A 17,736-nucleotide genomic window follows, 5' to 3' on the forward strand; every position below is an offset into this window, starting at 1 on the left:
TCCCTGATAGTGTTTTCAGGTCCTTACATACTTACAAATTTGGGGCCTAATTGCTCTATCCATTTTTGAGACTAGCATATTGTGATCTGTGACTGAAACTGTGGATTTGTCTCCTTCTCCCTTCTGTTCTACCAGTATTTGTCTTATGAGCTTTAAGTCTCTGTTGTCAGATGCTTAGTTAGGATTGTTATGTCTTCTTTGAGAATGTCTAGCTTTCTCATTATGAAATATGTGTTTTTATCACCAATAATATTGCTCATTCTGAAATCTGTTTTGTCAGACATTCATGTAGCTGCTCCAGCTTTCTTGTGCTTAGTGTTTGTGTGTTACTCCCTTATCTCGCCACTTACCTTCATCTATCTTTATATTTGAAGCTTGTTTCTTATAGACAAAATACTAAAAGCTACCAGCTCACCAGTTGTTTCATATTTTTCCATTTGTTCTCTGTTTCTGCTTTCTCTTGGTTAACTCAACATTTTGTGGCTGTTCGTTATTAAGAGAAAATCTTCCCTGTGTCTCTTGCATTTCTGCCTATTTTCTGAACAAGGACTGACAGCTTTTGTTTCATGCCATTCTTTCAAACATGTCTGGATGGCAAATACAGATGGAAGGTAGATGCAAAGGGCCCTCTCTCTAGGACACTAGATCCAGGAAAATGAGACACATTACCTCCCTCTATCACCAAGTTTGGGCAGTTTTGATGGCAGCCCTCCTCTAGCAGATTGGAGTTTCTTGTACTCTGGGTTCCTGTCCTTAACACGTGTGAGCACATGTTAAATGACGATTGACATGTTGCTCTGTGGGAATTGAGGCTTGAAGGATGTGTACTATGGACTGAATGTTTGTGTCCCTCCTAAACTCTGTACATTGAAACCTTAATCCTCAGTGTGCTGGCATTTGGAGATGTGGCTTTTGGGAGGTAGTTAGGTCCTGAGAGTGGAACCCTTATAGTAAGATTAATGTCCTTATAAAAAGAGATACCAGAGGGCTAGTGCTCTCCCTTCTCCTCTCCTCTCCTCCCGTCCCCTCTCCTTCCTTCCCTCCCTCCCCCTTCCTTCCTTCCTTCCTTCCTTCCTTTCTTTCTTTTTCTTCCTTTCTTTCTTTCTTTCTTTCTTTCTTTCTTTCTTTCTTTCTTTCTTTCTTTCTTTCTTTCTTTCTTTCTTTCTCTTTCTCTCTTTCTTTCCTTCTCTTCCCCCCCCTTTGCCATGTGAAGATAAAGTGATTGTCTATGAACCAGGAGGATGACCCTCACTAGACACCTGAAATGCCAGTGCTTTCGTCTTTTTTTACACACTCCCTTGCAGAGAACTTTAAGGCTTTGCTTGGTGGATTATAATCAGGATTAAACTGAACTTTCTGTCTTTGTTGTTTTGTGCTTGTACAGTTGAGCTCTGCTGAAAAAAATGTGACAATTATGTTGACTAACTGCACTTTAATTGTCATGAATGTAAAATGTGCCTTAAAGGTAACATGGATCATTTGAGGACCCACTTGACCACCTCTAAGAGAATCTAGCAGAAAAGCTGAAATGATGAAGTTAATGCCTAAAACCAGAAACAGGTGTGCATGGGAAAATGACAGATATTTCCAATGGCAGCACTTCTCACTGTCACGTGTAGCTTCAGGAGACGACGTAAGTGAAGCTGGAAACTGGTCTGGTTCCTCAGGAGGTGGTTGCAGAGACTGGAGAAGGTGGTCAGGATCCTAGATGTCCTGAAAGTCTGTTCAATCATGGCTCAGATCAAGTCGAAAAATGAACAGCATGGCAAATTCACATATGGCCCAAGGGTTGAATTCTTCTTCAGAACTTACTGTAAAATGTGAACTCTGGACCCCTCTGCTACTGGAAAAAAAATTCCTCATATACAGACGTTCAGTGCTCTACAGACAGGTCATAGTTAACCAGACAAAGAGTTGAGTATCTCAGTGTCGGTAGTAAGGTCATGTTTGGATCATAATCTTCAGGTAAAGGATCAGTCACCACACATTCATTCATTCATGTGGTCATTCGCCGTCCGGGTAGCGAGTCTCTACCACGTGTGGTGCTGTGCTGCCCTTTTGAATTTTAAGGGTGGGGAGACATTCCTACCTCATTCCTAAAGGAGAAAGTAGCCTACAAGCATAAATTCTGTTTCTTATTCAAACTTTGTGACAATACAGCCACCTACTTCTTTGCTAAAAGCTAATTTTGCATAAGGGTGACACAAAAATGGGTTTGGGTATACACGCCATTTCTCAACCTGTAAACAATGCCTTTAACAGAAAACGACAGCCCTTTATTGGGATGCACACATTGCCAAAAATCTTATAGACTCTTCTAAGATTTATGACAGCTTTCACAGCATTCTTTTTCTGGCATCCACTTCAGTGCATTAACTTTGAAAAGAAACCGTTTGGCTTGCATTGTGAATATGACTTCAAACAATAAAAGTAAAGGAATCCATATTGCAGCTCCTCTCAAACATCAAAACACAAATATGTACAGACTGAACCCTGCTTGGTGCTTTTAGGTAGCTGCAGGTCCCCTTGAGGTTCAAGTAAATACAAAGAGGTCTGCCTGGTGAATTTAGGTGTGAGTAACTTGTGAAGTATTCCTTAACACAGTGTCAAAAAATGGGAACAAAGAACCCACTTTTGTATCTTTATCACCCTAAAAAAAGAAACATGGCTTCCAAATCTGGTAAGAATGATTTTGCAGAGTTCAACCTTAATTACATAGCCATGACTGGAAGCTAAGTGTATGATTTTCAAGGAGGTGATTAACACAGATTGTCCAAAAATCTTTAAAACATTATATGAGTGTGAGTGCAGCATAAAGAAATACTTGTGGAATAGAACTCGACACCCTGAAATACAGTTCAGATCCTGTAATAGCATTGCACAACATATATGTTTTAGACTCTCTGGCTCAAGCATAAGCATCTAAAAGTAGAAAATTATCCAGTTTTCTTTGGCTATTCCACAGTATTGCTCTGTCATTAATTCAATGAATGTGTGAAGAGGATAAATGGAAAATGGACTTTTTTTGTCTACTATTTGTAATAAATGAGCCCTTGTCAGACCCTGTTTAGATATTATGAAAATTTTAGGACGTTTAGAATAAATTATTTTTACTAATTACCATTCAATATTATAGTGATCATTTACAACACTAAAGTATCACTATTACCCTTTATAATAATTCTGTGAGGTAGGTACTGTTTCTCCCCATTTGGCGGGTGAGGAAACCAAGTCTAGGGTGAAATAAATTAATCAGGGTCACTATACCTTATTGTATAAGTTCTGGCATTGGGAATAAAATGCTGATCTGAAATCCAAAACCACAGTTTAAACACCATGATGTGTTGTAACTCCTAAATTAAACTTTTAAGATGACAAACATCTTGAATTGATTTGGAGGAAAGGAAAGCTTTTCATCTTGTTCAGGCACATCATTGAGATGTATTGAGGGTATTTTAAATGGAGAGCATGAACCAAATACTTTGGAGGGTGATTTAAAAGTAGCATAGGCCCTGTTTGCACGTTAAGAGTATCTAGTTAATCTCATTGAGAAAATTAAGTCACTTAAGCCTAATTTAACAGAATATGCTTCTATTTGAGGTTTTGACACCACTGAACTTATCATTTGATAGAACAAGTGTAGGCTTGCCTTCTAACATAATAAATTAGAAGGAGAGGTTACCATCTCACATTACCTCCTTTTGTCATGGTCTTGTATAATTTCTGCAACATAGAAACTGTTGTTCAACAATTAGTAAAATAAGCTACACTAATACCATGCTTGAATAATGTTTTTGTACATAAAGATGTAAACTAATCAAATTATGGTTTACCTCAGATTTGGTTGCAATTTTAAGAACATATTATTTCTTTTTTTTTAAATAACTTTTATTGAGATACAGTTAACAGACAATAAACTGCATATATTTAGAGTGTACAATTTTGTATTTTTTTTCTTATTAGTAATGTATATATGGCAATCGCAATCTCCCAGTTCATTCAGCCCCCGCAACCCTCCCCGCTTTCCCCACTTGGTGTGCATACGTTTGAAGAACATATTATTTCTTTAAGGTATAACTCACTGAGATATAATCATGTATAACTATACTCTAGATTTTATCTACCACTACCACATTAAATTGGTACATGCTTGGTAATGAACATCATTTTTATTTTGCGTTTTCCTATCAAATATATTTTACTATGTTGGAGCTAGTACTTTAACAAATAAGTTAAAATTAAATTGGAATTATGATAATGCTTTGAAATCATATGTGAATATTGTACTAAAGCTGAATTATGGGATCTTCAGACTAAATGCAGTTAAGAAGGAAGTCTAGAAAATGGCTTTTTATAACCCAAACATAACTTTTGTAATTCAATTCAATTAAATTATATGAAATTGGAAGTTTTAAGTAGAAATGGATCACTATCATGAGAAAAAAAATTGGGGGGGGGGGTTGCTCTGATTTGACGTTAAACTGTAATTCATCTTCCAAAATCTGTACTAATATAAAAGTGTAAAAATGGTGATATAGTCTTTTAACTTTGGTGTTGTCATATTGTCAACACAAAGTTACTTTGACCTGTAGCTCCAGACCAAATACAAGGAAGTCAATAATGAAGTTCGGCTGTATATCACGTTCATGCAGGATGGGCATGGAGGACTTCTCACGCTGTACGCGTACAGAAATCAGATGTATCCAGGGCGGATGGAAAACCTAACATTCCTCATGAAGTCTATGAAGCATGAGCCATTTCCTTGGAAGTGCCTAAAATCAATAGTTTAAAATCTAAAATTAAAAGAAGCAGAGTATGTAATTTCAGTAAATATAATGTATTTTTCTATGGTGCCTTTTCTACTATAATATTCTCCCTGCCTCCTTCCTAATTGCTGAGGCCCACTGAGCAATAACTATTGTGCTGCATTTTGAAATGAAATAATGGCTGGTGCTTTACTAATTAAAAACACTAATCAATTTATAATAACATGATTTAATAAAAGAAACCAGGACCCAGCATCCCTGGAGAAAGGACAGATTATAGGAGTAGAGTAGCAAATATGCGCGATGAACCTGGAGCCTTTTGTAGCAGCAGAATGTAAAGAAATGTTCAAAACAGGAAAACAAAACATATCAAATGAACAAAACCAGTGAGGTCATATGTCAAAGGGACACAGGACCAAATTGAAAGGGCTCCCAACAATCAAAGCTGGAACAATTTGAGAAACAAAATAAAGTAGTTTGGGATCATAACTTAAAGTATTACATAAATATACATGAGTTCAATGGATGTAAACAAATGACTGGAAGTTGCTGTATAACAAAGGGAGATCAACTCGATGATGGGTGATGCCTTAAAGGGCCAGGACAGGGAGGGTGGGAGGGAGTCACGGGAGGGAGGGGATATGGGGATATGTATATAAATACAGCTGATTCACTTTGGTGTATCTCAAAAGCTGGTAAAAGAGTGTAAAGCAATTATATTCCAATAAAGAGCTTAAAAAAAAAAGAAATTTAAAAAAAAGTAAATAAATGGGGGGAAGAGAGAAATTTGTGCAGAAGGGTTACAAATAATTTATGCAGATACTCCACCATCAAGGAGTCAGAGCATAACTCAAAATACCACCCTCCTTAAGTCTGAGCTGTACATGGTGACTCCCCTAAAAAGAGCAGGGTATGAAAAAGGGACGAAAAAAGAACAACTTTCCAGTAGAGAACCCTGATGAAGAGCACCCCAGCCAGGTGAGAAAGGGTAATGGCAGTCACAGTGATTAGTGTTGATAGGACACAATTTTGATAAGAAGAAATGAAAAATGGCACTTAACCCCTGTGATCTTTCTCCCCAAATCCCATATCCACCATCAAATAATGAGAAAATCATCAGGCAAATTCCAGTTGAGGGACATCCTACAGACTACTTCACCAGTTCTCCTCAAAACTGTCCATGAAGTTCATCAAAAACAAGGAAAATCTGTAAAACCGTTGAAGCAAGAGGGTCCTGAAGAGACATGACAGCTAAACATTATGTAGTGTCCTGAGTGAGATCCCAGAGCAGAAAAAGAATAAGAGGTTAAAAAAAAAAAAAGAGTTCAGGAAATCTGAATATAGCATGGACCTTAAATTGTACTTCACTGCTATAAAATGTTAATAATTAGGGAAATTGGGTGTGGGGTCTATGGAAACTCTCTGTATTAGCTTTACAGTTCTTCTCTAAACCTAAGAATGTCCTAAAACAAAAAGTTCATTAGAAAGCTTAGTCATCCTAGCAAGATTTTTTACAAAGATATATAAGATTATTCTAAAATTTATATGTATTGGCAAAGTAACTAGAACAGCTAAAAAAATGTTGAATAAAAAAGGAATAAGTGGGAGGAATTAGTCTACCTGATTTCAAGATTTATTATATAGCCAGCATAATCAAAAGAATTTCCAGAAGGGATACACACATACATCGATGTAGCAGCATAGAGAGCTCAGAAATAGAACCACAAAAATATGCCCAATTGATTTTTGACAAAGTTGCAAAAGCAATTTAATGGACAAAAGATAGCCTTTTCAACAAATAGTCCTGGAAAATTGGATATCCAAAGCCAAAATAATAAACTTCAGCCTAAGTCATATATCTTGTATGGAGATTAACACATTAACACAAATGGATCATGGATTTAAATATAAAATATAAAGCTATAAAACTTTTAGAAAAAAGAGAAAATCTTGGAAACTAGGGCTAGGCAAAAATTTTTAGACTTGACACAAAAGCATGATTCATAAAAGAAACAATTGATGTCTCGGACCTCATTAAAATTTTTTAAAAAATTGCTCAACAAGGACCTTAAGAAGATGAAAATACAAGCTACAGCATAGAAGATATTTGAATCCGCATAGCCAAAAAAGAACTAGTATCTTGAAAATATAAAGAACTCTCAAAACTCAACAGTAAAAAAGCAAACAATCAAATTAGAAAATACAGATAGAAAATAAATACATGAAAAGAGGTTCAACATCATTAGCCACTATTTTCTTGCCACATAAGTTTTGTGTGAAAGAAGACACACTTAATGCAAGTGATGGAGGTATGTATTTCTAAAATGATGACAAGTAACATCCTGTCATGTACTCATCAAGCGGAAATCTTGAAGATGTTTAATAATGTTAGCAATATTTTAATGTATTGATTTACCTTTTCAGAACAAGGTATAACAATATCATGTATGAATTAATATTCCAATGGGCAGGAAACCAAGAAGATAAATATGTTTCTGAGTGAACATATATGATCAGATTGTCCAATGTGATACAAATCCAAGAATTCAGAGTGTTAAGCTTTACTAGAGTCTCAAAGACTTTAAGCGATTACAGACTGTCCTTCCAAAGTCCAAAACCTAATGCAGAAAACCAATAAAACTATAGATGTATTTATCTTTACATCTAAGCTTTATATGAACATATCTTGTCTCTTCTGTGCATCCTTTCTATTAGCTTCCTCTTTATCTGGGCAATGAATGACAGATTTTTGCTTTTCCTTGACTTGACTTTTTTAACTTAGCGTGAGAACAATGTATTTATTTCTAGGGAATTGGCTCTCAGAATACAGCTTCATTAAGCAGTACTTAAAAGTTTGAAAATACAACTCTAAATATATTCACTTTGTGATAAATTGATAATAGACTAGATACTGTTTGTTCATGTCCATCAGAGACTATCTTGAAATTTAGAACTTGGACCTCATTGTGTCCCCCTGTTCCTTGTGTGTATCACCACAATAATTGATTATCTGTGGGTCAGTAATCCATGATGGAGCAGTTGTTTCCTACCTATCTCAACTGTGGTGCTGCTGTGGAGATGAAAATAGTTACTCATCATAGAATTAAAATACAATTATAAACTTAATGATGAACATATTTGCTTAACTACCGACATTTTTCTTAGTTCAGGATTGCTGAAAATGTATACTAAATACCACAAATCCAATCCCATCAGGTGAAAGAATGAATAAATTGTCTCAGATTGGAGGGTGTGACTTTTAACTAAAACCTTAAACGTTGCTATGTTTCTTTGGAATGAAGCACTCAGAGATGATAGCAGTTTTATTTTAATGTTTTCTAATTTGCATAACCATAAGCTTGACCTACATTTGTGCAACATACATGAGGTGAAGTTTGCAATTATAAAAGAGAAAGAAAAAGAGAAAAGAGGGTAGAGGAAAGGAAAGGTTTTCAGATTGATCATATTTAAAACAAAAATAACTGTTATGAAAAGCACTGAGAATCTTGGGAGAAGGACCTATAAAATTACTTAATATTGTGAAATCACTCTTGCCTGCGCTGACAAAATGCTAGATCTAAAAGGAGCATCACATCAAAAAGAAGTCGTTCCTAAGCAAAACGGCTAGTGATTGAGTATGAAAGAGGCATAGGGAAAGTCACATATAATAGGCATGTATTTGGGTTAGCAGGTGTAAGAGATACTCCAGGGAACAGAGTGCCAACGTGCAGAAATGTCTCAGACTCTGAGCACTTGTAATTATGCAGTCTTTCCCTTAGGGCTTACCTGTTTATTTGCCTGTTGGTGGTTACCTGAACTTTTTCAATTAAAATTTTGATGAAAAGAAAGTTCCTGCCTTAAAACCATACTTTGCAATCCTAAAACGAACTCTAGAGAACAATGTTAAGGTTTTATAAAGGTATTTTTAAAAATCAGTTTTATTTTTATTGTGCATTTCACTTTCCTCTCTACTGTGCTCTGGTTAGGAGAAAATTAATTTAGAAAATAAAAGTAAGTGGCCCCCAAAGTCTTCCAAATTGTTTTCATTGTACTTTATAGAAATTAAATCTGTTAAGCTTGACTGTGGTGGAGATTTAGTGGTGCTTAAAGATTAGTTAGGAGTGGAAGGATGCATTAACTTTTTCTCTTTGTAAAACAATAGTGTATCAATTGTTTTAAGAATGTTTTGTATTCGTTTAGAGAGATTTTCTTCATATAAATAAATGTTTATGAACAGAGAAAAGCAGGATTAAGGAGGAAATAAAGTTCTTTGCTAAAAGAAAAACTAAAAAAGAACAAGATGCATTATTCCTTTATTTTGTACACATTTGAATATGTAAAATGGTATTAAAAATACATGGAAAAGAAAAATGTAACGTACATAAAAAAAGAAATTCCGTAAAATGGGGGACACAGATGTTGTGAAAAAGCATTGGTAATCTGGCATTTTCATTTTCAGTCTTATCTGACATTTATTCAGTCTCTCTGACTGCAAATACCTGAATATTTCTAGATAGCCAGTTATTGTTTTTAATGTACATCACTGAATAGATAGCTGTAATTTTACCATCAGAATAATAGAAACAATTATGCATTTTAATTCACGACCTTGAAACAAATGAAAGAATAGGAAATTTTCCATAATTCCTCTAAGCTCTAGAACAATATGGACTCAAATTGAAAGACAAAAAATATATATTATTAAGAATATAGGATGACATAAAAAGGAAGATTACAAATTTAAAGAAATAAAGTAGGTTCAAAAACAACTTTATTGTATTAAAAGTTTTTAAACAGGAAATGTAGGAAGAGAGGAAGCCTTAAATTAGCCATAGAGGATGCAGAGGAATAAGATAAAACAGGTAAAGCAATCTGGGAGAAGTTTGCATAATCCAGATAAAACTTGTTTGAGATAAGGATAAATAGTCCATTAGTAATTGTTTTAAAGTGTCAGCAAGAGAGAGAGGGAGATTCCTCAATGTGATAAAAATTAATCCAGAGAAGGATGACCCTGCAGCTAATATTATATTAATGGTGAAAGTTTGAATATTTTCCTTCTAAAAAGAGTAATAAGTTAAAGATATCAGCTCTCATCACTTCCATCAACACTCTACTGGAAGAAACAAACTGCCAAAGATGGCAGGGAAATTTAAAAATTAAAATAAACAAAAAGTGGGACTTCCCTGGCAGTCCAGTAGTTAAGACTTCACCTTCCAATGCAAAGGGTGTAGGTTCGATCCCTGGTTGGCGAGCTAAGATCCCACATGTCTCGCAGCCAAAAAACCAAAACATAAAACAGAAGCAATATTGTAACAAATTCAGGGAAGCCTTTATAAACGGTCTACATCAAAAAAAATCTTTAAAAATAAATTAAAAATTAAATAGACAAAATCATACATATTGAAAAGATTAACCACCGACTTGATTGCAAATGACATGTTGGTCTAGGTAGAAAATGGCCAATAACTGACAACGAAGTTACCTGATACACAAATTTAGTAACATTTCAGGATATAACATCCATAAAAAAATTATATTTCCATATAGTAGTATTGAACCATTGGCAATTGAAATATGCAAAAGAGACTATCATTTACAATCAGATCAAAACCATGAGATTCTTAGGGATAAATCTTTAAGATATGTCAAATGTATGTACTCAATTTTTTAAAAGCATAAAACAAATCAAAGAAGACCTAAATTAATGGAAAGATATACCTGTGTAAGAATCGAAGACCGTTGGTTCCCACCCTCGCAAGGAGGCATCAATGATGTCCAAGGCTATTCTATTTGGAGGACAGCTCTTCTCATTAGAGACATTTTGTGCTCAGTAAGGACAGGCTTTGTTGGTTATCATTCGGGACTTGCTGGGTGAATTCAGTACAGGCTGTAAGGTCCTTCAGGCCAATGGAGGGAACAAAGAAGGCAGACAAATGATCGTACCAGTGGAAACAAACAGGACACATCTACCTGGCCTTGAGGAGAGGGTAGTTGGCAGCTTTAGGTGCTTGACCTGGTTGTGCATGCCATACTTGTTGATTTGCATGGCAACAGGAGAAAGCCTGGGTTAAGCAGGTATGATGTCCACACAAACCAAGGATATTTAGAACCCTCACTCAGAGGGAGGGGCCAATATCATCTACTTGCCAGTCCCTCACCCATTGGGAACTCTGATGAATGGCCCCAGACTCCTTTGGCAGTTGTCTTGGGCATTTAGAACACACAGAACATGCTGCCTTACCTGAGTCATTGTGTTCTGAGGACAATCTGGCATCTTTGGAAACACACCGTGCCACCTGGGTTCTGTGGTGGCCACTCTTTCTATGAACTCCATCTGCTGTATCTGCTGAAGGGTCAGTTTCTTGAGCTTGTATCCAAACTAAGGCATCAGTTTCCTGATTGCCAAGAGGTGTCAGTGCCTCAGGAATTGGGACAGTGAGGACTACCTCAGCCTCTTGCAGGTGAACCCAGGTGTCCCTTCACACCTCCTGACCCCACAAGGGCCCACTCATGACTCACCCACCCCTCAGCCTCCACTGTCTAAGCCCAGCTGTCAGAGTAAAGGGTCGGCAGCCCAGGCTCCTGAGTGATCACCTGGAAAACCTGGCTGCGTTCTGCCCATTGGCTGCTGTAGACGATCTTTCCTGAGATGTTCCATCTGGAGGGGCACTGTGTGCACTGCTGGGAGCTGCTGCTCTGTGGGGGTACACCAGGTCCCCTTCCAGAGCTGGGACCAACATCCTAGGGACCCTCTGCCCCTCTGTTGTCTCTGTCACAGTGTCTGACCCATTCAATCCAGAGGCACAGAAACATTTAACACAAAGGCAGCCCTGCTTGAGACACACCCAGAGCTGTGACCTACTTCCCTAGTACCTTTGCCTTCTTAATGGTGGCTCGCTGCTCTGATCCCCGGGTCCACCTGTGCCTTTTTCCTTTCCAGGCAAAATGAGGGTTAGAAGCTCCATTCCAAGTGGAGAATAAAAGTCCTCTGAAACCCTAACAAAGGCTTGCATCTCTTTTACTTTGTTAGGAGTTGGTTAGGCTCCCATCTTATCAAACACAGCTTCTGAGACAACATGTGTGTTACCCAACCAAACGACTCCCAGAACCTTAGGGTCATGTCTGGGCCTTGAATTTCCAGTGGGTTCACTGCCCATCTTCTCCATCACAGATGCTCCAGCCGAGGCTGCAGAGCATCCCTGCAGCACAGGCATGTCTTCCCATGTTAGCACTAGATCATCCGTGTGATGGGTCCATTTTACTGATGTGGGAAGGAGGACAGGGATGTGTCTTGGTGGGGCTGCCATCTCTTGACATATTGAGGGGCCGTGCAGGTGGCCTTGGGGGAGCACTCGGAAGGTCTATTGTTGCCCCTCTCATATGAAGGCAAATTGATCTTGTGACTCAGAGGCAGGAGTGGACTGAGAAAGGCATCTGCTAAGTGCAGTCCAGCTTGGCACACTCTTGGGACCGTGGCCAAGGTATCCAAGATGGTGGTGATTCTGGGTACAGCCATGTGGATGGGGGCTCCGGCTGACTCAGTTCTCAGTGGTCCATGGCGAGCATCCACCAGGAGCATCTGGCTATTTTACTGGCCATACAGGCTGTTGAAAGGACTACTGGCAGTGCGTACAGTACCCACTTAGGACAGTTCTTAGGTGGTTACTCCTATTTCCTTATGCTCCCCAGGAAATTTATGTTATTTGGTGGTTACCGCTCATTTCTAGGGCGACAGGCTTACCGGTTCCCAGATGGCATTTCCCTTCAGCAGTGGTTTGATTACTGTAAACCGGAGGAGGTTAGAGGTTGGCAGAAGTGGACCTTGCAGGGTATCTATGACCAATATGTTTTCTGGTGTCAGAGAGATAAAAGCCTCATAACCTCAGCACAGAGAGAACACCTAATCTGTGGTGTTCTCCATGACCTCCCCCAACAAAGATTTATAATCCCTAAGACATCATGTATCTCCAAATGGGCTAGGGGTTCAAACTGATCCTCATCAAAGATGCTATTAGAAGCTTTTTCCAAGAGATTTCACAACTTTTGTGGAAATGGAAAGGACCTAAATAATCAAAACAACTTTGTAAAAATATATATACAGAGGTATTACACTACTTTCAGGTCTAGAAAGAAGTTACAGCAATCACTATAGTGTGGTATTTGGGTAAGGATTGCCCTATAAATAACACAGAATGCAGAATAAAAAAGAAAATAATACAGAATGCAGAAATAGATCCACATAAATATGATTAAAAGGTTTTCACAAAGATTATTCAATGTTGAAGATAATATTTTTAACAAAATATACTAGACAGATAATTCCACATGCGAATAAATAAATCTCAATGTGTACCTCATATCATACACAAATAAAATAAAAAAAAATAAAAAACTAATGTGATAATCATTCCATAAGTAAACCTAGGAGAAAATCTTTGAGAGGTTAGGCAAAGATTCTATAGAACATATATAAAACAGCAGAGCCCCTAAAAACTGGGTAATTGAATTTAACTCCCTGCTCTTTGAAAGACACTGAAAAGAAAATAAAAAGGCAACCCACAGACCAGAAAGAAAATGTTTGTAAAACGTGTCTTGATTGAACTTGGTGTACCCCCCCCCAAAAAAAAACAACAAACAAACAAACAAAAAAAACCTGTCTGATGGGGGACTGTATCAATAATACATACAGAACTTAAAAATACTCATTAAAATATTTGAACAGATGCATTATCCCCCCAAAAAAAATGATTTGGAGAGCAAACACAAAGAAAGATGCTTTCCATCAGTAATGGAAAAATTCACATTAAAATCATCATGAGATCCTCCTACACAGCTACTAGGAGAACTAAAGTTAAGCAACAACAACAGCAAAAATCGACAACAGCAAGTGTGTGAGTGTGCAGAGCTGGATCCCTCCCACACTGCGGATGGGGTGCCGTGGCGCAGGCGCTGTGAATAGTCAAGTATTTACCCAGCAGAAATGTGAAAAATGTCCACACAGCGATCTGAACATGAGTGTTTATGGCAACTTCATTCATTATAGCCACACACGAGAAACAACCCAACTATCCACCAATTTATAAAGAGATAAACAAATCGGGACATATTGATCCAAAGGAATATGGCCGAACGATAAAATGGAATGACCTGCTGATGAATAACAGGGTTACTCTCAGAAGTATGTGAAAAAATCCATGTCATTGATAAACATTCGAAAAAGGCAAAACTGTAGATGCGGAAATCAGACCAGTAGCTGCCAGAGCCTGGGGGTGAAGGATTGACTAAAGGAGCAGGAGGATATTTTTCAAAATTACAGAAAGGTTTTCTGTCTCAATTGGGGTGGTGATTATCCCTTATATTTGTCACAGCTCACCAAGCTTCACACTCAAGATGGGTGAACTGTACTGTTTGTGAATTGAATTTCATTAAAACTGACAAAATTTCGTGATAGCAAAATGTATAACCATACTTTTAGAGACATTCAGGAAATTATCAAATGCATTTTCTTGAGCTAGGGAAGGTGTTTCAAGTTGTTTCACGAATTTTCTCCTCTTTATTCGTAGAAGTTTTCCATTTCCTATATCCTCTCCTTTTCTGTAACTGAGGTTTGGGCTTTTTCATTGACCAGAAAATAAAAATAATCTGCTCCGCGTTAGGCTTCTATCTCAAAACAAAGTTGCTGGGTCTCCATATCTGCAAGAACCCAGCCGGTGCCTCCAATCTTCTCACCACTGGAGGCCACGTTTGATACCTCTTTCCTGCCTCTGTGGGTGTGAGCTGAGGGTCCACGGTGGAGGGTTGCCAAGTCCTAACAGCAGCTTTCCGCAGACATAGCCTTTGAGGTCTGTGGTTGCCATGGCTACTGGCACGACCAAATTTGAGGACACCGCTGCTCTAAAACAGTCAAAGAATTTTAAAATAGGGTTGATCTTATTAGACTGAAACACACCATCTTGACATAAGAGAAGGTGACATTTTCTCTGTGTTGCAAATTTTGTAGAGATAGAATAAGTTTAAACATACTACAGTTTTTTTTTTTTTTAATGATGTATCATTTACTTGAAGAGAAAATGAGGAAACCTGGACTAATAATAAAGCATTGACATTGATTGGCTCCTGGAAACCCAAAGTATTAGTGTGGTCACCCCATTAAAGTGGAAGCTAAAGGGATCTGGGGAGTCCTGACTCGAATGTGGCTCACAGTGGTCATGTCTCCACGACCCATGTGTGTATTTGGGGCTGATATATTTAGCACCTGCAATAACCTCATTTTGGTTTCCTGTCCTGTGGGTAAGACCCATCAGTGTAAGGAAGCTCTGAAATTGCACGCAAGTCAAGGTGGTAAATGGAAACCAATTATTGCATCCTAAGTGAGAGAGTGGAAATTAGTGTCACCATTAAAACTATGGGTTGCAGAGGTGGTGGTCACCATCACATCTCTGTTTAATTCACCAGTCTGATCTCTGCAAAACCCAGGGAAAGCCCAGAGAATGAGTATAGAATGCTGTACCTCCCAGAAGTCTCTGGGCTCACTGAATGTTGGAATGGACTTCTAAAGGCAAACTTAAATGGCCAGGTCAGAGGCAGTACTCTGAATACATGTGTTTCTGTCCTTCAGGGTACCATATCTGAAATATATCAAAGATTTCTCTATGGTGCTTTTTGCTCAGTTTAAAAAAAAAAAAAAAAGGAAGATAGGTTTGGGAACCAAGGAGTGGATGCGTAAGTGGCTCTGCTCTCTATGAATCCAAATTTCCCACTGGAGGATTTTGTGTTTCCCATCCTCACATCTCTGGGCACTACAGAACTGAAGTCCCCGTGCTCCAAGGAGACACACTCTTGGTGGAGGACATGGCAAGAGCCCCACTGATCCACAAGGTAATGCTGCTGCCAGGGAACTTCTGGCTTCTCCAGTACAGGGACCATGAGGCAAGAAGGAGTCCCCGTATTGGCTGACCAGAAGGAACAGTGGGCCTGCTGTCACACCACCCGTGCAGGGAGGAATACATCTGGAAGTGAGATGATCACCGTGAGTGTTCCTGGTACTCCTGTTCCCTGGCATAACAGTGACAGGACGTGTGGTAACCCAGGCAGACATAAACTGTTGAAAGTTCAGACAATTAGCTCTGCTGATAGCTGAGGGTAAGGGAAAATTCTGTATAAGTAGTGGAGGAGGGAGAGGATGAGTACCAGTCGTGGCCTCAAGGTCAGTTTCCATGACGGTGACTGTGATGTGTTCCTAGAACCACCCTGTTCCGGGTGCTCCATGTGGAGTGGCTGCCTGAACTGTGTGGGGAAACACATCTGCTCGGTGCGGGACAAGGGGGCGGAGGTGGTGCCCGTGACAACACAGCACCCAGATCTCCTGCTTTAGGGAGCATGATTGAGAGAGAGCCCCGGCACTGTGCTTTGAGCCCACCACGAGTTCACACCGCAGCGCTGCTTCCTGCAGGGTCCTCCCTCCAGTGCCTCAGAACAGCCAAGCTTCTCAGGCCAGCTCCTTCCTGCCGCCCGAGGGGCTCCACTGATGAGCAAGGTGGGCTTGAACACGCCACCCTGGCTTGGTCAGAACTCTCCTGCAAGTGTAACAGCACAGCTTCCTTGTCTCCTGCCCTTCTTCACGGGGTTCAGATGCCCCTGTGCCCTGAGGACTTTCCTTGGTATCTCCTCCCTCTTCTCTTTTTCTGCTTTTTCCTCCCACATGTTCACCACAAAAATCTCTCTTGCACATCTTATCACATCTTGGTGTCTGCGTCTTGAGGAACCCAAAAGAGTGCAATAATTACGAGTTTCAAACTCGTTTTTGTTATTTTATTATGTTACTTGTGAATTATCAGTGTTATTCCAATGTGGGAGCATATTTTCAGCCCCTAGTCAGTGTGAAAACTGACTGATGCCTCCCAATTTCCTGTCACCAAGGAGCCTAAAAGCCCAAGGGAACAAAGGCTCCACAGGCTTTCAGTTAGAAAAAAGCGTTTACCAGCTAGAGCGCGTATCTGCTGAACATGTTTTAGGGCACATTTTAATTCATTCCCCAATTTCATATAACCCTTTCCTCTGCTCAGCCCCCAGTGGAATTTGGAGAAGACCAGATCAGCATTCTCTCAGAAGCAAACTTTCGAGAAAGTTTGTATGAGAGTATTTAATATTTCCTGAAGCTCCACAAATTCTCGATGAGTTAGGATACTGTTTGGGGGACTTCCCTTGGGGTTAAAATTTGAAGAATAACACAAATACATCTATATTTCATGTTTGTTTTTGGGCCGCTTTAACTATGTTCTGTTATAGTTTTGATAGGGCTTTCTGAAAGACTATATTTAAAGGAGTCAATAACACAGGTTAATGATCCTTCAGAAAACTGAGGATTATGTGATATTTCTGGATTCTTCGAGCAAGCATAATGTTGTTCATGATTCTTTTTAACTATATCACTTATATAGGAAATGTCTAGACCCTTTGAAATATTATATTCAAATCATGGGCATCCTCTCTCCTTTCTTTTCCCTTTAAACTTCAAGTCATGTAAATACACGGAAAAAAATGAAACCAAATTTGTTGAGATAATAATAATAATAATATTTTATATCTTTTTGCTACATCTTATCACTTTCTGAGTGTATTGAGTTGATACAGAAATCAAAATGCATGGCTCTTATTTTCAGAAGCTCTGGTTATGAACATCTAGGATCTTCCTGTCTGCACTTTTATGATTTTAAGCCACTGACTTTAATGTGATAGTCATAACATTCGCTTCTGCAGGATGATGAAGTCACACTCATCCACAAACCCCCAGCAGAGAAGAGACTTTATGACACGCACAAAGTGATGATTATTGAAAGACCAAAGAAGAGACATTATGATGTGTGTGACGCGATTAGTCTGCACAGAAATTTGCACATTTGCAGATGAAATTTGGGATAGAACCCATTAGGTCATCACCACCTACCCCCTAACGTTACTAGTTGTAAGT

Source organism: Hippopotamus amphibius, chromosome 11, assembly GCF_030028045.1.
Source record: "Hippopotamus amphibius kiboko isolate mHipAmp2 chromosome 11, mHipAmp2.hap2, whole genome shotgun sequence".
Lineage (NCBI taxonomy): Eukaryota > Metazoa > Chordata > Mammalia > Artiodactyla > Hippopotamidae > Hippopotamus > Hippopotamus amphibius.